Source organism: Rattus norvegicus, chromosome 19, assembly GCF_021556685.1.
Source record: "Rattus norvegicus strain SHRSP/BbbUtx chromosome 19, alternate assembly SHRSP_T2T, whole genome shotgun sequence".
Lineage (NCBI taxonomy): Eukaryota > Metazoa > Chordata > Mammalia > Rodentia > Muridae > Rattus > Rattus norvegicus.
Window position 1 is genome coordinate 68,812,769 of NC_141552.1, and position 21,522 is coordinate 68,834,290.

General features: G+C 49.2%; 1 protein-coding gene across 4 annotated transcripts in view; it reads right to left on the reverse strand.

Moving 5' to 3' along the window:
- The window catches only part of Sipa1l2 (signal-induced proliferation-associated 1 like 2), a 155,971-nt gene that overhangs the window by 131,529 nt on the left and 2,920 nt on the right, over positions 1-21,522 (reverse strand).

The following is a 21,522-nucleotide window of genomic DNA, read 5'->3' on the forward strand; positions in this document are numbered from 1 at the left end:
AGAGATAATGTTCTAAGTTAGAGCACAGGCCCTGAGCACCTCCGAGGGAGAAGGAGGACAGAGAAAACCTGCCTTGGAACTATTCGCCCAACTGAGCCACCAACCTGAAGAACCTGAGGACCAGAGGATCCCAGGACCCTGACACTCACTGTGTGTGCAATTAATGAGCATCTAGACCCTCCTCTCCTGTCCCACTCAGGGTTCCTATTCCTGCACAAACATCGTGACCAAGAAGCAAGTTGGGGAGGAAAGGGTTTATTCAGCTTACACTTCCACATTGCTGTTCATCACCAAAGGAAGTCAGGACTGGAACTCAAGCAGGTCAGGAAGCAGGAGCTGACGCAGAGGCCATGGAGGGATGTTACTCACTGGCTTGTTTCCCCTGGCTTGCTCAGCTTGCTTTCTTATAGAACCCAAGACTCCCAGCCCAGGGACGGCACCACCCATAATGGGCTGGGTCCCCCGCCCCTTGATCACTAACTGAGAAAATGCCTTACATCTGGGTCTCATAGAGGCCTTTCCTCAAGAGAGGCTCCTTGGGTTGGGGATTTAGCTCAGTGGTAGAGCGCTTGCCTAGCAAGTGCAAGGCCCTGGGTTCAGTCCCCAGCTCCGAAAAAAAGAAAAGAGAAAAAAAAAAAAAAAGAGAGAGAGGCTCCTTTCTCTGTGACAACTCCAGCTTGTGTCAAGTTGACACACAAAACCAGACAGTACACCTTCCACACAAGACTTATGAAGAACAGGTGCGCATCCTTTCCTCCATTAAAATCTCCCACAATGCACTGCAGCATGGGGCTTTACATAAAGATACTTCAGAACCTTGACCACTACCAGCCTTTAATAATCAACCTGGCCTGAAGCCCAAAGGCACCACTGCTGCAGGGGGCAGATGTATGCCTGGCAAATGTGGCCTGTGTTGAATACTCGAGACTCAGGGCCAGCAGCAAATGGCCGATGATGAAGGCTTCTTTCTCTTTGCTCTTGCTCTTTTTGTTTGTTTTGTTTTTTCATGACAGGGTTTCTGTGTAGCCCTGGCCGTCCTGGAACTCACTTTGTAGAGCAGGCTGGCTTTGAACTCAGAGGCTCACCTGCCTCCGCCTCCTGAGCGTGGGGATTAAAGGTGAGCACCACCACCAATGAACGGTGAAGAACTTTTCTATACACCTGGATCTCCCCCAATACCAGAAAAGGTTCACACGGCATCAGATATGACACAGGTGACAGCTTCATGGCATTTATCCCATTCATACCCTGTGAAGAACAACCCCACCTAAATCAACTCTCACATTACTCCCACCTTGGCCTTGGGGTTTTTCTATATCCCATAAACCAAAATAAGCTACTTAAATGTGTGATGAAAGTATTAGATGTCACTTCAAAAATGTGTGGATACTCGAATTTTATGCAATTATTTCTGAGGGAGTGGGCTCAGAGACATTTAGAGAGATCCCTAGGAAGCCAACAGGGAGGCCAGCTGAAGAAGGGAGCCGTGCAAGGCAGTGAAGATGTGTCACTAACCAGGGAAGCATGGGTGCTTCTGAGGAGACCTCACCCAGGAAAGCAGGGGCAGGAAGAGGTGCCGAGGGCCTCTGGCCTGCAGGGAGTGCACTTGGCTCTCAAGTTTTAAGCATGGGAGGGTCATCCCCAGGAAGAATAAAGGATGGAATCTGTCCAGAGGCCCAAGGCCGGGAGACTGATGGGAGAGCAGCTAGTGAACAAGAGAGCCTTGTGCAGTCATGAAAGTGCCCCATCATGCTGTCTCGATGTGGGAGCAACCAGCCGCACGTGACCACTGAGCATGTGAGAGGCAAGGCCAGCAAGATGGTGGAGAGTCTGCATTTGTAAGTGCAGTTTGTACTTACCGACACCATCACAGTGGCTGCAAGTGGCCACTTCAATACCTGCCCGTCTGCTGGCCAGTCCAGAACGCTCTCATGACAACTCAGAGGAAAGGGAGACATACGGACAGGGGACAAGAGGAGCATGGGCAGACCAAGCAGGTGTAAGTGACTGCTGCCAGATGACTGCAGCAGGAGGGACACTGAGAGCATGGGGCGCTTCTGGGTTAGGAGCAGGATGGGAGGCAGGGTTAGGGTCATGGGAAGGACTGTGGATAAGGTCAGGGTTAGGATTAGGGTTAGGGGTTAAGGTCAAGGACTATGGTTACTATCAGGGCTGTAGTTAGGGTTAGGGAATGGTGTTCTTCAAGCGGTTCCATCCAGCATCCAGGGGAACCAGAGCCCTTCCGCAGACCCTGTAACCTACAGCTGAAGGGAGAAGGGGGCTTCCCAGGTAGCCAAACAACAGGGTCATTCCCAGCTAGGGTCAGAGAGAGGTTTCTCCAAGCCTGTGTCGTAATGTTCACTATCACCAATCACAGGGACCTTCAGCTTGAACACAACAAGCGTATCCTGTCACTAAAGCGCTCGAGATTGGCTCTCCTTCCTGGTTGTCCTGAAGCTCCAGCATTCTTCACACAGCAGCCAGCCTGAAGGAGTCCTGGAAGTCTGCTGTTCAGACTCATACTGTGGGGCCAACATAGCATCCTGACCATGCCGGGACATGATTTCAAACCTCACACTCCACTCATCCTACTGAGATTACACTGGCTTGTGAGATACTGTTTCTAAGTTATAAGAACAACAGTAGGACAGAAAACAGCATTTCTGATTCTCCACTGATACTGCGTGGCTACAAACTGCTTGGGCATTCACTGTCTGTGTCCTTAGTCAGGGATGGCTACCACCTGCTGACTTGAGATGATGCCACGCTAGCCTCTGCCATTCCAAAGATACTTAGGTTTCACACTCGGGACACCGGGAAGTTGGCATAGAACACTGAGTGTGTCACAGGTATCCCATGTACTCTTTAATTCTCTCATGCCATACTTGCATGTAAACTGAATTCGGGCATTTTTGCCCCTCACTCCCTTTCCCCTCTGACTTCCGTGGCTTTTGTTTTTAGGCCTAGGGAGGTCAAAGACCATAAAGTCGTTCCCCAGGCTGAGGGATGGAGGTCTTCCCAGCGCAGCAACAGTGAGCTCCTCAGTGTGAACCATCATTTCACAGCACTCCTCTCTGCCCCTCTTCAGAGCCTTCAGGGGAAATGTGGAGAATGGTCCCCGACACCCTGTTAGGACCCAGTGCCCAACAGTTACTCTCCACACCTTGGCCGACCTGGAGCCTCCACCTTAAGTGCAAGTCGCTTCTTTTACGACACAGACCAGGCCTCACAATCTGCAGACGTTTCATGTCCACACACTCTGAATGCATAGATTTGAAAAGTGGACTCAGAACTGCTACTCAAAGGTAATGCTCAAACCCAGCTCTCCTACAGCACGTAGGCTAATTCACAGAGAGACAATTAGCCTTTGACACTGCATTTAATTTAATAAGCCATTTCAGAATTTTAATAGAAGCATTCACAGGCGAGAGAGAGGAATGAACTATTTCTTAAGACCTTATAACTTACAAATTAGCTAATTTTTATTTTTAATGTAAATGTCAAAGAGCAAGGTATCAAAGGGCTGGCAATTTATAGCTAAAAAGACACATGGAATTTTCTGAGTCAAGACATCTGTGTTCTCAGAGATAAGAGAAGCTGCAAGGCTGTTTTCAATAAGTGCCAAAAGTCTATGCTTTGTAACAATCTGGGGAAGATGTGCCCCATCACCCTGGTGTCCTGAAGGTAACGTCACAGGAAGGGCACCTGTGGGGTTAAAGGGTGCACATGAAACCAAGCCAGCTGGCCCCTTACAAACAGGGAAAAAAATAAGCAGCCAGCATTAACTGTGGTGCTTCTAAACTATGCATGTATATTATGTAGAGTGCATAAATGTGTGCATATGGAATTCTGAAGTAAGAAGCTTACAGGAAAGGAAAAACTAGGGAGGTTAAAAACCCAGTGTTTGCTAAGTCTCAACAAGACGAACAGTCCTGGAAGGAGTCTCCGACAGGAGACTAAACTCAGACCATCGCTCACAGACCATCGCTCACAGACCATCGCTCACAGACCATCATCGCTCACAGACCATCGCTCACAGACCATCGCTCACAGACCATCATCGCTCACAGACCATCATCGCTCACAGACCATCGCTCACAGACCATCGCTCACAGCGCTTTCTGAAGCTACAGAAGCGTTTGGTAGACACTGGAGGTGGCTAACAAAGTTGCTAGTTAGTTGTCTTTAAAACACTAGCTAGTTAGTTGTCTTTAAAACGTCCTAAATACACTCAAAAGAAAAAGGAAAATCATACAGGGAAAGAAAACGAATCCAAATTACTAAAAAGACTGATCAATGTTAATGGACACACGTTAACTCAATCACTCTAATATATTAATAGCATGTTTTTTCTCTTACAAAAGTAGTACATTCCTTTCAAAAAATCTAGGAAGCAAAAGAAAAACTAATTACACATGTCTGCAACTAACAGCCATCGTAAATGTTTAACGTAGTCTTGTGCTAACAATATGTGCATATCTCATTTCCCTGGGACACTGAGACCATATACGCTGCTCGGCATTAACATTCTGGGAACGCTCTGCCACATCATTAAATAGCCTTATGAAACAAGATATTAAATTGACATAAATTACTTGATAGTGTGGAGTATCATAATTTATCGTCCCACTGCCAACTCTTTTCACCTTATAATTGATCTCCTATTCAGTACATTTATACAGAAGCCAGCTGTGACTGTTTAATGGGGGCAAACTCCCGCCTCAGGATTTCTAAGCTCCCACTTGGCTCAGTGCTCAGAAGACGCCCTAGAAGCTGTGGAGCCTGGAGGAGTGGGTACAGTCCCTCCTGCACCCTTCCCCAGGCCTCTCCCCGGGGCTGGAGCAGGACTACATATTTCAAAGTCTTCAGCACACACAGGGGTTACCTAGTCCATATCTGTGGTGGGGTATGTGCACATGTGTGTACATGCATACAGGTGTCCTCAGAGGTCATCAGATCTCCTGGACCACTACAGTGGTTGTGAGCTACCCAGCTTGAGTGCTGAAATCCAAACTTCAGTCCTCTGCGAGAGCACTTAGCAAGTGCTTTTTTTCTTTCTCTGTCTCTGTCTTTCTTTCTTGCTTTTTTCTTTCTCTGGCTCTGGCTCTTTTTTTCTTCTTCCTCTTCTCATTTTTTTTTTTTATTTTTTTCTTTAGAGGCAGGTTCCCTATGCAGCCTTGGCTACCTTGGAACTCTTGATGTAGATAAGGCTGACCTAGAACTCACACATATCTGCCTAACTTTGCCTCCTAAGTCCTGGGATTAAAGATGTGTGCCAGTAAACCTGGGCAGCAGCCCATGCTCTTCACCACGGATACTTCTCCAACAAGGCAGGAAGGAGGGGACAAGGGTCTCAGCCCACCTCTGACTTCAGCTGAAGGTTTAAAAGAAGAAGAGCTGAACTACTGTTTATTAACTGTGGCGAAGGGGTGTGCATGTGCTGTGGATGACCTGTGGAGGTCAGAGAACAAATGTTGGTCGTCAGTTCTCTTTGTCTACCAGGTGGATTCCAGGAATTGAACTTGGGTCGCTAAGCTTGGTGACATCTTTACCAACTAAGCCATCTCAGCAGCCTGAGATGTACACATAGGCAGTCTTGGGGGAATTGTGGTCTGAACACTGACAGAGAAATCTCTTGGCCAGTTCCCCCAGAGACAATCCATCGTGATGGGAGGCTAGGGTGAAATAAAGCCCTAGTTTCCACATTGCGGTTCTCTGTCCCTGAGACTTCACTGTTCCCGGGATCCATGGTGACTGCAGTCTGGATAGTAACTTGAGCCTCTCCAGTCCCCTGGGGTCTGGAATAGGAAGTGGTAAATGGTAAAAGTGGTAAAAGCTGCTTGTGTCCCAGCCTTGAAGCGGGTAAGTCAGGCTCCTTAAATGACCAACAGGCCTACATGCAGTCAGGTAGTGACTGCATGTAACAGACAGACAGACAGAGAGAAGGCTGAGATACCAGGCTTTCAGCGGTCAGAGACCACGTCCAAGCGAGGAGCCCGGTCTTTTAGCAAAGGCACTTCTGAGTGCCACTGCAGCCTGTACTTGTACCCACTCTAGCCACTCGCTTGGAAAATACGGAAAATCATTGCCTCAGCCTCTCAACAGAGATATAAGTCCTGGAGGGAAATGATAGAGGACAGACCACATGCAAACACGGTAAGGCCTCCAAAGTAACGGGTTAGACAGAGGGAGGCCCTGGAGTCCACACTCTTCTCAATATACCCTCTCTGTGCAGGCATCCCCATCATGGCTGCCCTCTCGGTGCTTTTCTCACACAGTGACCTGAGCAGGTGACTCGAATTCTGAAGGGTTTCCTTTCCACAAGTTCTACTACAGGGGAGTAATCATCACCATAGCAGTGGCGCACGGCCAACAGGTTCAGGCTCATCTGGCCAGGGGGACTCTGAGGTTCCATTCCTCCACTCTAAATTCACAGCCCTCACGTAAATCTCCTGAGAGGTCCTCAATCCACCAGCCACAGGGAGAGACCAGCCTCCCTAAAGCCAGGGTGTTATCTGACCCCAGCCCACACCCCGCCCTTTAAAGGGAGTCACCACCTCCCCATTACTGCTCCACATTTTTACCCTGCTCCTCTGAGAAGTAATTTGGGACAATCGTTCCCCTCAAACCACCAAAGACCTGTCTTCCTCCTGTAGAACTGGATTGGCAAGTAGCTGACTAATATTACAAAGGCAGGCAGACGACTGTGAGATTTTTATAGTTGGCAACTGAATAGAAAAACATGAACAATCTGGAAGCTTGGTGTTCACAGGACAAATTAACCATGGGCCCGCAGAGTGGAAATCTTACCCCCAAGAAGGAATCAAAGAGAAACCCTGGAATCTGAGATCCTGTATTTTACTTTGGGAGCAAAAGTTGAAAATGACTTCACTGAACTTGGGAGCGAAAGTTTAAAATCACTTCACTGAACTTTCTGAACTTGTCTCAAAACCTACTTTCTGATCCAGTACAACAGTGCTGGACTGGAATGCTAGTCATAGGAGGCAGAGGCAGGAGGATCGTAAGTTCAAGGCTAGCCTGGTCTACCCAGCAAGACCCTAAGACAAAAAAAACGCCAATTAATCAACCCCTTTCCCATTTTTATCAACTTGCCTTTAGGACAGAGTCTTTGAGAAGTAGCAAACACAGCAGACTATGCATACACCTCCTGCCAACAGTATTCAAATTCAACCCAAGCAAGAAGCAAGCAAGCTTATCACAGCACGATCTTTACGCAGCTCCTTGGTACTTACTGGAATGTGTGACTGGAATTTCACTGGGGTAGGCCTTCAGCCGATTTGTTTGGTTACAACCACTAAGCAGCAAAGAAACAAGACATCCTTCCTTAAGTTGTCAGCATTGTTTCCTTAGGGTTAACTGTGAAATTTAAATGGCACCTGTTAAAGCCAGCAATTCTGAATCTCTGTAGGGTTTTGTTCTTTTACATTTGACTTACTATTAATACCCATGTGGAAGTATTCCATGTACATCTGTGTCCTGTCTATAAGTCCATCTCACCAGAACCCAGGTAGGCCAGAGTGGAGGGAACGGGCCTGTGGGCAGCCCTTGCATTTCCAGAGAAGCTCAGAAGGAATCGCTCACACTGACAGGGGCCTGAGCTGCACCCCAGTGCCCAGGACAATTCTCTATCCAGCTGGGGGGCAGGGAGAGGCCCTCTGCGGTATGCACTGACTGAGACAGTGCATACCAGCACTTGGAAGACAGAGGCAGGAGGATCAGGAGCTCAAGGTCGGCAACAGTCAGTCTGAGCTACTTGAGACCCTGTCTCAAAATAAGTTACTATTTAAGAACAAAAAGACAAACTGCCAAAAAGTGTTTCTAGTAGGCCAAATCACTTCATCCCAATTTAGAGAGCGCAAGCTATGTCCCTCCAGGTCCCATGACCTTTTCATATCCACTGGACACACCGGCACCTGAGCCTCAGGCAGAGAAGACTCTGACACAGGACTGCGGGAATCTCTCCAGATTCGGGGCGTGGCACAGCAGGCCTTTCTTCGGAGTCCAACAATAACACTTATGGGGAGGGTACTGTGTAAAAACCACTTCTCCAAGGGTTGCCAGAATCTGCAATTTCTCTGGCACCTCCTCCTCAATCCTCCATGAAGACAGGAACTCTGAGAAACTTTACCCTGCTGCCAAGAATCCCCCTTCAACTCATGGTCAGCTACACCACTGGCCAATAAGCCATAGCATCTCAGTGTCCCCTGGCTCTGCTGATGCTTGCCCTGACGGCACCAGCAGAAGGGAGTCCAGTTAATGAACGGCAACTTATGAGACACTTGTGGATCAGTGTGGGTGTCTGTCTGCCAGTGGTCAGTCAACACATGGCCTTTGGGTTTAATCAGACACCCAGAGCCCCCAGGTCAGTGTTCTTGCTTTCACACAGGGGTATATTTTACGTAAGATAGCGACAGTACCCTCAGGTTCCACAACCACCATTAGGTTCCAGGCCACTCTTTTGTTCACTACAAACAAAGAGATATGAAAAAATCAACAACTGGAGCAGAGAAAAGGCTCAGATGGCAAAGTGATAGCTCACCTCACAAACACAAGGTCCTGAGTTCAGATCCTATCATAAAACCCAGAACCCACCACAGAAAGACAAGGTCCTGAGTTCAAATCCTACCATAAAACCCAGAACCCACCACAAAAAGCCTAGCATGGTAGTCTATCTTGAGAGCAAGGAAAGCAGATAGGCAAACCCCTGAACTCATGGCCAGTCAGTGTAGATAATCCGGGCTCCAATATGACAGTAAGAGATCACGTCTCAAGAGCAGTCGGCAATACCTGAAGAGCCACTCCCAAGACTGGCATCTGTCCCCGCACACAGGAGCACATGCACACAAGGGCGTGAACGCACTCGGACACATACATTCCAAACTTCTGCAGCAGGAACAGAATACAGGCCCTGCAGCTGCTTAGCCACAGCCACTGCCCCAAGTCAGATGGAAGGCTCAGGGAAGCTCTCTGCTCAGTCCACAGCCTGAGCAGCTGCTCCCTGACCCTGGGGAGGTCGCAGGTCCACAGCCTGAGCAGCTGCTCTCTGACCCTGGGGAGGTCGCAGGTCCCCCCAGCTCAACTCCTAGACAAAGAAGCAAGCTCAGCGCCACAGTGGCCACACCTGAGCAGACAGCAGCAGAGAAGGGCGGAGAAGGAGCTTGGCCTGGGTGTGGCCTCCGTGGTCCCCGCCCTGTGGAGGCCTCTAGTAGAGAGGAGTGTGGTGGGCACAGTGAATCCCCTGCCAGCCAAGGCTCATCTCAAAAGGGGAAAGGGGATAGCTCACCCTGCAGACCAAAAGGCCAGGATGCCCTCCATTCTATGAAACGGTCTCCAGTGTTGTTTCACCCAGGGTCCTGCCCCCTCTAATCAGCTAAACTGTCCAACGCAAGCCACAAGATTCATTCAAGAACATAAAGGTCTCTACCTTCAGAGAAAAGGACAACTGTAGCTCCCAGGGGACACAGTCGGCGCAGTACAGACTGCACAAAACCAGATGTGGGAGAGCACACTGGAAATCCTAGCACCCAGGAGCAGGAGGCAGGAAGATTAGAAGCTGGAGACCAGCGTATACTGAGACTACTTCAAATTACAAACAAAAAAGATAAGTTGCCTTCGTGGACGGCTCTGCACATCCTTAGGATACACGGGGAAACTAAGGCAGGCCCAGGAACGCTGACCACATTACTACCAGCCCCTGGACTGACCCAGCCCTCAAGCAACCACAGACTGCCCCACAAGCTCCAAAGTGGCCACTAGTGTGAGCCTGGGCCGACCCCTGGAAAGGGCACTGTAGGGTGCTAGCAGCCAGTGGGCCACTGAAGTCCTCCCCTGCGGATGGGACAGAGCCCAAACGCCCATGGGGATTTCTAAATGCATGGACCCCAGCGCCCCTGAGTAAGCTGTCACTCTTACGCCAGTCCTGGACTGTCCATCCCTTAACCTTCTGTTCTGTGTCTGGATTGTAAACGGGAGCGAGGTCTTTCATTACATCCTCAACCCATGTCTCCAGCCGCACCACTTTCCAAGAGTCTGCCCTCACTCACATTCCCACTGAGCTTACTCTCCTCTGCTCCACATGGAACCAACTGCATTCTGCAGCACAAGGCAGCAATGCCTTCAACAGCAAAGACTTTAAAACCGACCGGGGAGCACAGTTAGAACGTCCGCTCTTCCCACAACGGAAGAATACCAACGGCAACACCAAGATGCCTTCTACCACCAAGGGCTGAGACTGCAGACCTGAGCCTGGCTCAGAGGAGCCCACGGCAAATCCCAGACAAAGGCAAGCCTGCTCCTGGGTATCGGACAGACTCCTCCCGGTAATGCTGCATGGTGAACAACTGCCCCCCCGTTCATGGGTAAACTGAGGCTCTGGTGAGAAAGCCCTGGACAGCACAGCCATGGGCACACACATGCTACGGTGTAGGATTAAAGTCAGCAACCGGAGCCCAGGATGAGCCACTGCACTGGCTTTGCTTTCCCAATATGTGATGTCTCAGGAGTCACCTGCTATGGAGGCAGACTTCAGGGAAGCCATATTCATGAGCGTCAGCATCAGACAAGGAGTTGGGAAGCCTGGTGTCAACTCCACAGACCTAGACATAAGCCAGGGAGTAACATAAGTTGGGAGTAACAACAGTTCCCAGCTTCCCCTGAGGTCAGGTAAGGTCATCAGAAGAATGAGGACCAAGTGAGAGGGACCCTTAGTCGCCCACCTCTCGGACGTCCAACATTCCTTTCTTCTCAACAAGTCTGAGTGTGGACCACAGTGAGATGGGGATGAAGCCTTCTGAAGGAGGAAGAACACGGGAGGAGCCTAGGTTCAGGTAGCATCACATCACACAGACCTCAGGCTGTGCATCCCAACAGGATGGCTGTCAGGCTCTAGACTTGAGTGGGCCTCCACCAGACAGAGTACCGACCAGAGCCAGCCTGACTCTGTGCTAGAGTCTCACATTGACAACAAGTGAAGCCACCAGGAGCTGCAAACATTGAGTAGAAGCTGTAACTGCTCAGAGCTGGAGAGGCTGGAGAGGCCTGGGCACCTGAGGCTTCGGCGACTGAGTCAAAGGTGCAGCTCTCAGGTCTGAAAGCTACTTTTAATTCCTCCGGGATTTTACTGCATTAGCCAGTATCACCTCAGCATAGCAGATCTGAAATCTGGTCTTCCCGGTTTAGGTGGTTTGTGTCCTCCAGAGATGACATCATTAAACTGAATTCAAGGAGTTGGAGCAACTGTTGTGTTTGAACTAAAAATGAGTCCTCAGCTTCACAAGGACACACCCATGTCTTCTTTTGCCTCAAGTTTTCCAAATAGCACACCCAGCTGAACAGCTGAGCTCTACTGACCCATCTTCAAAGGCAAAGCAGTTGAGCCAGTGCCAGGAGCCCCTGCCAGCCCTGTGCAGATGCCAATACTCAGAGGCCAGACTCACCTGAGTCTCAGAGTGCACAGGGGTAAAGCACCAGGTGGGCGGACGCCTGAACAAGGTAGGAAGCCACTTATAAATGTGATGAAGGGACCAGGTGATAGAAAGCTGCCCCTGAAATCACAGGCCACTGAAAGCGATCCCTGAGCCCACAGGGAGAGCAAAGCAAGTGTAGAGAGTGATATAGTCAAATGCAGATCTAAAGTAAATATAGTAATATTTCTATGCGTAGCTGAGAGTGTAAACCTTGTAACTGAGTTGCTATTTATATCTTCTCAAGAACATGCAACACTTCACAGTAGAAAACTAGAAACTGGGGTGGGGGTGGTGCTGGCTGTCCAGGAAGGGACAGGAGAGAAGTTCTGGGCAGTCAGTACACTTCACACCCTGACTGAAGCATAGGTCACAAAGGATTACATGCACGTCAAAACTCACGGGATGAACAACACAATTAAGATGTCTGCATTTCGTTCTAGAAATTTCACCTCAGGTGACAGGAAGTGCTCAGTCATGAAAAGCAAGGATTCCGCACTTACAGCTTATGTGGAAATATAGTTTTTAAAACAGACAGCACTGGCATGATGGTGCATGCTTGTAACCTTAGCATGCATGAGGCTAAACTAGGAAGGCTGTCATGAGTTCAAGGTCCATCTAAGTCGTGAGCGCCATACATGGAAAGGCCCCGAATCCCAGCCATTTTCCAAAGCTCAGCTCTGGGCTCACTGTCTCCCACTGCTCTCTAAGCACCCACAATGCAGGGGCTCTAATCCGAAACAGATAGGGAAATGCCACTGAGACAGAGCGTAAGGATGTCTATGAGGTCTAAAACTGTATGACCTGACTGTTGGGGGTTGGAGCAAGAGGCTGGAGTAAAGGGTTCTGCCCTCGGAGGTCTGAAACGCTAGAGGTCCCCAGGCTTCTTGGCAATCCATCAATGGCTCTATCAAGCAGACCTGTAGCCTGTAATCCCCCACCCCCATCATTATTAAAACTGTCTGTAAGAGCCGGGGGGAGGGGGAGGGGGGACGGATCACAGGGTAAAGTGCCTACTGTGCAGACATGAGGACCTGAGTCTGATCTCTAGAACCCACATAAAAAGCGGAGCAAGGTTTGTGATCCCAGCCCTGGAGAATGGAGAGACAAGAACCCCTGAGTCTCTCTGGCCAGACAGTATAGCTGAAAATAACATGGAAGGACACCGACTGTGACATCAGAGGTTGACCTCTGGCCTTCACATGCACACGTGCACCCACGCACAGCACGAAGCTCTAGTTCTCTTCTGTAAGACACTCCAAATAGCTGCGGCTCCTTCACGATTTTTTTTTCTTATTTTTTTCTAGCTTTACATTTCCCAGAAAGGATGGTTAGATTTGGTTTTTAGCTGAGGCTGGCAGAGACCAGAGATTGCAAGGAAAACTGGTCTGAGGGCTGCTGCAGGAAGGTGGAGCCTCCGTGTGTCCCACCCCCTCCTCAGCCTGACACACACACACACACACACACACACACACACACACACACACGCATACCGTGGCCTAAGCTTTGCCTCCATGATGCAGTCAGTACAAGGTGAGCCCAGCCTCTCCCCACCTGCCAGCCTCAGTGTTCCCTCACTGACTCAACATCCCCTGTGCCCCAGGCTTATTCTAGAAAGAACCAGGAGCTGCGGTGCCAAGCTAAAAGGATGGATTTAGAAAGCGCCACTGAGCCAGACGCACAACAGCCACCAGACATCGCCCGGATTTAACTGCCCTAAAATTAGTTGCAAAGCAGTTACGGGGACTGAGTGATTGCGTCAGAGCCCCTGGCTGGCCAGCTGCCAGCATGAAACACACCCACCGCTTTCTCGAGCAGGGAAACAATATTTTGGCACACAGCCAGTTTCAGAGCCTGTCAAATGCAAGCTTCGCTGTTAACGTTTTCTAATTCAGTGACAAGGTGGACAGAGTCTATCCGGGCTGCATCTGCGAGGGTGTTATTTTCTTTGTTGAAAGCATTTATTCTTCGGGTGAGTAGAGAACTGTGGATGAATCCTTTTAAATATTTAAATGCCTGGAATTTATTTAGGGCTTCACATTCAGCTGGCTTCAACAAAGATTATGCAAATGTAGCAAAGGAGAAATGAGAAACAAGACCGTCCCCCTTACAGTTCTGTTAATCTTGGCAGAGATTTTTTCAGAGCTGAAGAAATGGCCTCTGAAGGACCAGCAACTTCCAGGCTGGGCTGCTATGACACCGGCACCCCAGCATCCCTGATTGAGAAACGCAGCTCAACACTAGCCCTTGGCACCCCACTCTCAGGGACAGTAGCTGCCTCCACCACTCTCCTGTGCCCCCACCTTCCTTCAGCCCTCCCTCTTTTCTTCCTTCTCTTCAATTCATCTCTCCTCCCATGACACAATGAGAAGCTGCCTTGACATAAGGCAGCTACAGTGTTCAGGACAAGACAGAGCACCACAGTTGGACCCAAGGGACCCAGGTTTGAAACATTAAAAATGCACAAGATCCAGGAAGAGCACACTTTTCATTAAACCACTGCGTTTTTAATAGGAAACAAATCCCACTGGCCTTGAGGAATTCCCAGGGAGGAGCTGAAGACGCAACTCAGTTGTTAACGAGACTGTCACGTAAGCATGAGACCTGAGTTGAGCCCTGTCACCCCTGCACACACAAAGTAAACCTTCCTAGTGCAGTGTGCTTGTGATCCCAGAGTAGGGCTTGTGGTGACAGGTTAAGTCCCTGGAGACCTCTGGTACTTGGGGAAGGCTGTCCTCTGGCCTCCTCAGGCATACGCACGCACGCACGCACGCACTGAGGAAGAGCAGGAAGGCTCGCACAAAGCTGTCTGGAATTGGCCTTGGTTCTGGCCCAGCACTCCATCTCTTTATGTCAAGCACAGCAGTCTCTTTCATTCCTACTCATCAGAACTTTCAAAACAGAAGTCAGACCTGTGATTCACAGAGAAGGCCTTAGAATGGACCTTAAATAAGACCTGGTAGTCAACTGGATGCCCCTACTATTTAGCTGCCATGGCTGACCCTTCAGGCCCCTCTGCTCTGCGGGGTATGAACAGAAGATTGCTGTGAGGTTATAATTGCAGCTGAAGGCAGGGGATGTGGCTCCTGGATGCAGTGCTCGCCTCACGTGCAGGAAGCCCTGGGCTCCAGCTGCACTGTACTGCGTAGACCTGGCATAGCGGAGCATGTCTGTAACCCCAGCATTCAGGAGGTGGCGGCAGGAGGATTGGAAGTTGAAGGCTGCAGGAGTTCGAGATCAACCTGGACTATATGAGGCTGCATCTCAAAAGCAAACGCTGGAGTTACGCAGTGCGTTACGCAGTGCCTGTCATACCTAAGTCATTAGTGATATTCCAATGCGCCTCTGCTCGTCTTCAATGAAAGACAGTAAGCCAGGGGGTGTGGCCTGTAACGTGCAGACCAACGTCTCACACATCACCATTCCTAGAAAGAGCTTTAAGGGTTGATCAGGCAAGGACAACAGAGTGCTAGAAACTCAGAATTCATTTCCCTCCAGGAATCTGTATCAAGAAGCCCAAGCCAAGGCTTCCAAGAGAACTTGGCCTTCCCCTCAGCCTCACAGGGCTGGGCCCAGCCTGGGAGACCAAACTGATACTGGGAAAGGGAAAGGCAGCCCGGCAGCCCAGCAGCTCAAAGGAGGTCTCCCAGGTTGGGCAGAGCCCTGCTAACCCCTCTTCAGGAACTCCTGCCTTCTGCAGCTGCAGTCAGCCACACCTACAAAGCTCAGTGGCAGCCACTTCCTGTGAACCTGAGAAAGAAAGAAAGAAAGAAAGAAAGAAAGAAAGAAAGAAAGAAAGAAAGAAAGAGAGAAAGAAAGAAAGGCTGCTCAGGGTGACTCACAACGGAATCCATAACTTACTTCAACAAAAATCAAACCCACAACTACAATCATTTAACCACAATGGTCAGGAACCACTCTTGTGGCACAGACTTCTGAAGCCCAGGGAGCACAGTAGGGAGGTCCCTGCCACAGGATAAAGATGCTCTAGGGAGGAGACAGGGGAGGCGAGTGCCTGCAGCCCCTTAGGAGAGCTGCAGGCTGGAGCTGCACCTGCTGAGGATGAGAAGGGCCTTCTTAGGGGAAGCACAGCAGGTAGCTAGACCCACCTTTCTGTGGCTGCCATGCTGCTACCTGTACTTGTTCCTATGACCAAATACCCGATAAGAAACAACTTAGGGAGGATGCTCTGACCCAGTTTGAGGCTACAGTCCATCATGGTGGTAGGAAAACGCAATGGCTTGCTTGCATGTCTGTGGGCTCAGGAAACAGGAGCTCAGGCTGGTACTGATGGCCAACTGTTAACTGTGGAAAATGAGGGCAGTTGGGCATGTAAAACCTTACACACACCCGGTGATCTGCTGTGCAGGTTGCCACAGACTTCTGAGAGGATGGAAGGCCCTGCCCATGTCAGCAGCACACTGCTGCCTTCTCCGTGCTCTGTGGCATGTTTTCAGTTTGGTACTGTGGAACTGTGGATTCAAGTGGTTTGGAATAGCTTATTACCATGGTTAGAGCCATAAGGTCAGGTCCCAGTAACCTACTTCAGGCCCCATTTCTTTCTTTCTTTTTTTTTTTTTTTTGGTTCTTTTTTTCGGAGCTGGGGACCAAACCCAGGGCCTTGCGCTCAGGCCCCATTTCTTAAAGGTTCTCAAAGCATCTGGGGGCCAAGTAATCCAACATGAGCCTATGGGGACACTTCACATAACAGGGAAACATGGCACCTCCTTGATGAGCTAGGGACAGTGTGTGCCACCATTCAGTCCCTTCCTGTCACACAGAATTCAACTGTGAGGCTGCACTCACTCTTCACATGCTTCTGACGAATATCTGCATGGACAGGTGACATGTCACATCCCTCCGTATTCTGTGCAGGAGGCAGGAGGCAGGTGTGATGGTGTGAGGCTTTCCCTGCAGCCAAAATAAACCTGAGCCCCTCACCCACACCAACACCCAACCAAGGCATCTACAAGTAGTTCCAGGGACCAGGAGAAAGGCCACCAGGAAAGACAACAGATACACACAGATACAATGGATAAACAGAGCCCATCGAGAGTGGAGTAGCCTGGGCTCCTGGAAACCCTGTTTCCACCAGCAGAGCATTCCATGGGGGAGGATGAGGAGCTGTGGTGTAGGAGAAAACACTTCTACTTCTATCACCTCAAGAACAGCTTTCTTAAAGTTCATACTTTTGCTCGTATTTTATGATGGCCATGGCATCTTGGCATGAGAAAGCACATAAGCAGATCTAAGACACAGTGCGCGCAAGTGTGCATACACTTTATTTTAGGTTTTGAGGCAGAGTCTTACTATGTAGCCCTGGATGGCCTGAAATGTGTCGTGTAGACTAGGCCGGCCATGAACTCACAGAAATTCAACAGTTCCTGCCTCTCTTGGTGCTGAGGTTAAAGGCAAGACCCAGGATGCCCAGCAACATGTATGTATACATACAGACACATGTATTCATACATGTGTATGCACATACATAGGCATTCAGAGAGATGTACAGTGGAAAGAGCCTGCAGATCCTTCTACAAAACAGCCATTGTTCATTGGATTAAGGCATTAAACACTTGAAACAGTAGTATTTCACCAGATGAGTGCCCAAACTGTAATTCCTAAACCCTTGTTAGACCGTTCAACTCAAAAAGGACACAATCCAGCTACTCCGGAGCCACACGAACCCCATGGCTCCACAGGAATCAGATTTAAAACACACCCCGGAGCACAGAGAAGGCAAAACTGTGCTGGTGATATGGGCATCAGACACTGCACACCTCCCGGTCTGTGGAAACATGCACAACAGGTATGCACGATGTTTTACACGCCCAAGAGCCCACGTGCATAAGGGTGCCGTGCCCATGTTCCGTGGAAACAACTTCAAACACGAGCTCTTTGCTCTGGTCCTCAGTGTAGGTTACTGTGCTGCCGCTTCCCGTGATGCCAGCCCTGAGGCACCAGAGTGAAATCCAGGCTGGCCTAAGGAGACACTGGCTCCAAAGCAACCCACAGCAAAGGTGCAACTGGACACACAGTGTCCACCTGTCTGCACTCACTCATCTAACTGGCAAGGGCCTTACCTGGGTGAGTCTGTGAGGTCAATCCCAGGGCATTAGCTGGGTAGGGAAGACCTGCCGTGGGCGTGGGTGGCGGCATCCCATGGACTAGGGCCAGGACGGAATACGAGGGAAACAGGTGAAGACTGTTCCACATTGGGCCCCCTCCTCTCTTGGCTTCCTGCCTGCTATGATGTGAGCTGCTAGGTCATGCCTCCTGCCACGGCAGCTGATGCCTCAGAAACCACAGCCTTAGCCATGGAAAGCTAACTAACTCACTTACCTAGGACTTCTGACTTCACCACAAATAAGAGGAGGTGGCACAGGCCAAGTGGGAAACATGTGGACAGGGTTCCAGATGCCCGTATGACTGAAGGAGGACAGCACACAAGGAAGGGGTGAGAGCTGTAATGATTAGTGCTCTAGTGAGATCTAGACTCTTGTCGCCCAAGAGACAAGCCTCTGGGCACGCCTGAGTTTCTAGCTTGGTGTTAACGAAGTGGGTCTTCACACTCACCCTAAATGTGAGCAGTGCTATCCCGTGGCTGGGATTTCCACACTACATAAAAAGAAAGCAGGCTGAACGCCAGCCTGCTCTCTTTCTGACTAAATACAATGTGACCAGCGGCCTCACACCCCTGCTAAGCCTTTCCACCATGCTCACTGTGAACCCAAATAACAACCCCCCTTCTCAAGCTGCTTTCATTACAGCAACAATCAATGTAACTGGCTGTGCACCAGACCGGGGAAACACGGGCTCTTCCCTAACTGCAAGGGACACAGGACCATGCGAATCTGAGGGCAAGAGCAAGGGTCCCACACTTTCTGTTGAGTCCTTAGAAAGCCACAGGTCCCCTAACACGTCAGAGCCAGTCAGTCATTAAGTATACATTTCCTAATCACTAACTACAGGCAAAGCAGGTCTAACTAGGGACACACTAAAGCACAGACTCACTTCTGACTTAGAAAAACTCAGTCAGCAGAACTTGTAAAGCAAGTTAGGTGCCGTCTTTCATAATAACCCGTGAGAAGGGGAAAGAGACTCAGCCAGTTCCAAAAATCAAGCACTTAGCATGCACTAGTGCTTGGCTATAAGATCTTGATCCCTCGGACCCCCCCAAATGGGAGCCCCTCTGGCTAAGAATCACACTGGGTGCCCACAGAATTTATCAATCCCACCAAGGGTGCAGGAAGCAGTATAGAGGGTCAGCTATGGTGCATTCAGCATTTTCTTTCCTTAAATGAAGGAAGGGGAGGTGTGCATGTATGTCCCATGCGTGAAGCAGAGAATGCCTTTGAGGAGTTAGCTCTTTCCTTCCACCACGTGGGTCCAGGGTTCAAACTCAGGAGTCAGACTTGGTGGCCAGTGTGTTTACCCAGCCCAGCCTGAGGCGGCACTCCTTTAAGGTGTTAACAGAACCAATTCCGAAACAGAGGAACTAATAACAGTGACTGTTGCAGGTTCTGGACTAAGGGACTCTCACCAAGACAGCAGCAGGCCAGCCACAGATGGGGAAAGCAAGCAGGACAAGGCCCTCGGAGCTCCCTGTTCCTCCTCTGTGTGCTCAATGTCAGCCAGGAGCTCTGCTCACGGGGCCCCACTTTGACAGCTTTGAGGCAGGGATGAATGGCTCTCTAGAGCTCTGGTTCACAACCTGTGGGTCGTGACCCCTTTGGAGTCACATATCAGCTATTTATGATTCCTAACAGTAGCAAAATTACAGTTATGAAATAGCCACAAAAATAACTTTGCAGTTGGGCATTAGCACACCACGAGGAACTGTATTAAAGGGTGTCAGAGAAGGCTGAGAGTCACTGCTCTAGAGAATTTGTTCTGAAGGCCCCAGAAACAGTAAAGTTACAATGACAAGGTAGCATAGGCTATACGTGTATTCTATACGTTCTATATATTCTATAGAAACTTCCTTATGTCAGGCCTGGTGGTGCAGCTACTCAAAAAGCTGAGGTAAGACTAGCCTAGGCTAGTAAAGGAGTTTAAGGTCAGCCTGGGCAACTTAGTCTGAAAATAAAACCAGAAAAAAGCAAGGCAGGTAATGGCTCACTGGTAGAACACCTGTCTAGCATGTATAAAACCAGAGTTCGAGTCTCAAGCATTGCAAATAAAAATTAAAACCTTTTGAGTGCTGAACCCATCAAAAAATAGTGTTCGATCCCTACTCCCACAGGCCCAGCTGAGTGACTACAGGAAGGCCCCCTTTGGAAGTTGTCCAGAGGCTATCGGGAATGAGCTCAGTCAACTTGCCTGGTTGTGCTAAGGCCACAGGTTCAGTTCTCAGTGCAGTCAGAAACCATGTGGTAGGATCTAGGCACCAGAGAACCTTGGGGAAAGCAGGCTGTGCTCGCTAAACCTTCTGCCCAGTGACAGCCTCATTGTCCTGTGAAATAAAGGAAAAGGTGTGTGGGGGTGGTCAGATGAGATGTGAGGTCACTTTGCTAAATGTTCTCTCCAGCTAATCTCTGTCTCTCTCACACACACACTCACATACATAATCACATGTACACACACATACTCTCACACACATGTACACACACCCTCACACACATGCACACATACTTACACACTCACATGCACACATTCACACACATGCACCCACATATACATACTCTCACACACATGCACACACACACCCTCACACACACATACTTACATACACACTCATACGCATGTGCATGCGCACACATCTTTTCTCCTATTATTTTCTTCTTCTCTTTTGTTGTTTGGAGATGGGGCCCCAACTCTGTAGTCCAGACTACCCTCAGACTTCCAGCAATCCTCGTGTCTCAGCTTCCTTAGTGCTGGGATCACGAGTAAGGGCTACCACATCCAGTTCTATGTTATCTTGATTAAATGCACGATAATAGTTAATAAGTAATATTTAAATAATATGGTTAGGGTAGCAAAGTCAAATGCATAAATCTAACCTCCTTAAAAGTCTGCTTTTATGTTGTTTTTCTGTGAGCCAGGGTCCTATGGAGCCCAGGCTACTCGCTGAGGATGGCTTTGAACTTCTGGTCTTCCTGCCTCTGCTCCCCAGTGCTGGGATCATCAGAGTACACCACCACATACGGCTTGGTTCTGTTTTCTAAATTTTGCAGATGAATGATACGTGGTACACATGAAGCTATTCATGCTCTGCTGAAGTCCTTTCTGGAAAAGAGATGCTGGCATGACAATTATACTTGGCTCACAGCCTGACTTGCTGCCCATGACTCAGTTTCTGCCCAACACTGCACAGGAACCAGGTCTCAGGAGCAGCTTACACCACAGTGGCTCTGGCAGGAGAACAGCTGCAGATCTGAGCTGCAGACCCCAGCCACTGTTGTCGCTCTGTACTCAGGGTCAGAGACCAGCAAACCAATTTACCCCTGAAGTTGGGAAACATTTGAATTCCAGATGCATGGTTACCACCCCTTTAAAAGGGTCATAGCTAAATGCGATTGGCAGAGAAAAGCAATTCCTGAGTCACCGATTTCAAAGGTAAACCTAGCAACTATAAATCCATATAAGGAGGTTCACGATACACAAACTTACAATACATGGAATCTAGCAGAACTCGTAATCACGGGAAGTATAAACCATTCTGGCCAGAGAGACATTTTTATTGCTCTAATACATGTATTTTAAACAATAAAGAAACAAAAGGGACTGGTAAGATGGCTCAGTAGGTAAAGGCACTGGCTGCCAACCCTGAGTTCAGTCCCAGGAGCCCTCATGATGAAAGGAGAGAATTGACTTCTATAAGTTGCCCTCTGACCTACACATACACCATGCCATGCACACAGACAGACAGACAAACAGACAGACAGACACACACACACACACACACACTAAATAATAAAAAATGAAATGAAAAAAAGAGAGAAAGAAACTGATAGTTTTGGAGTCAAAAGGAAATGTGCTCTATACTTTATCCAAACTCACCTGCAAACTAGAGAATGACTCCTCAAGGTTCTCGCCCCTT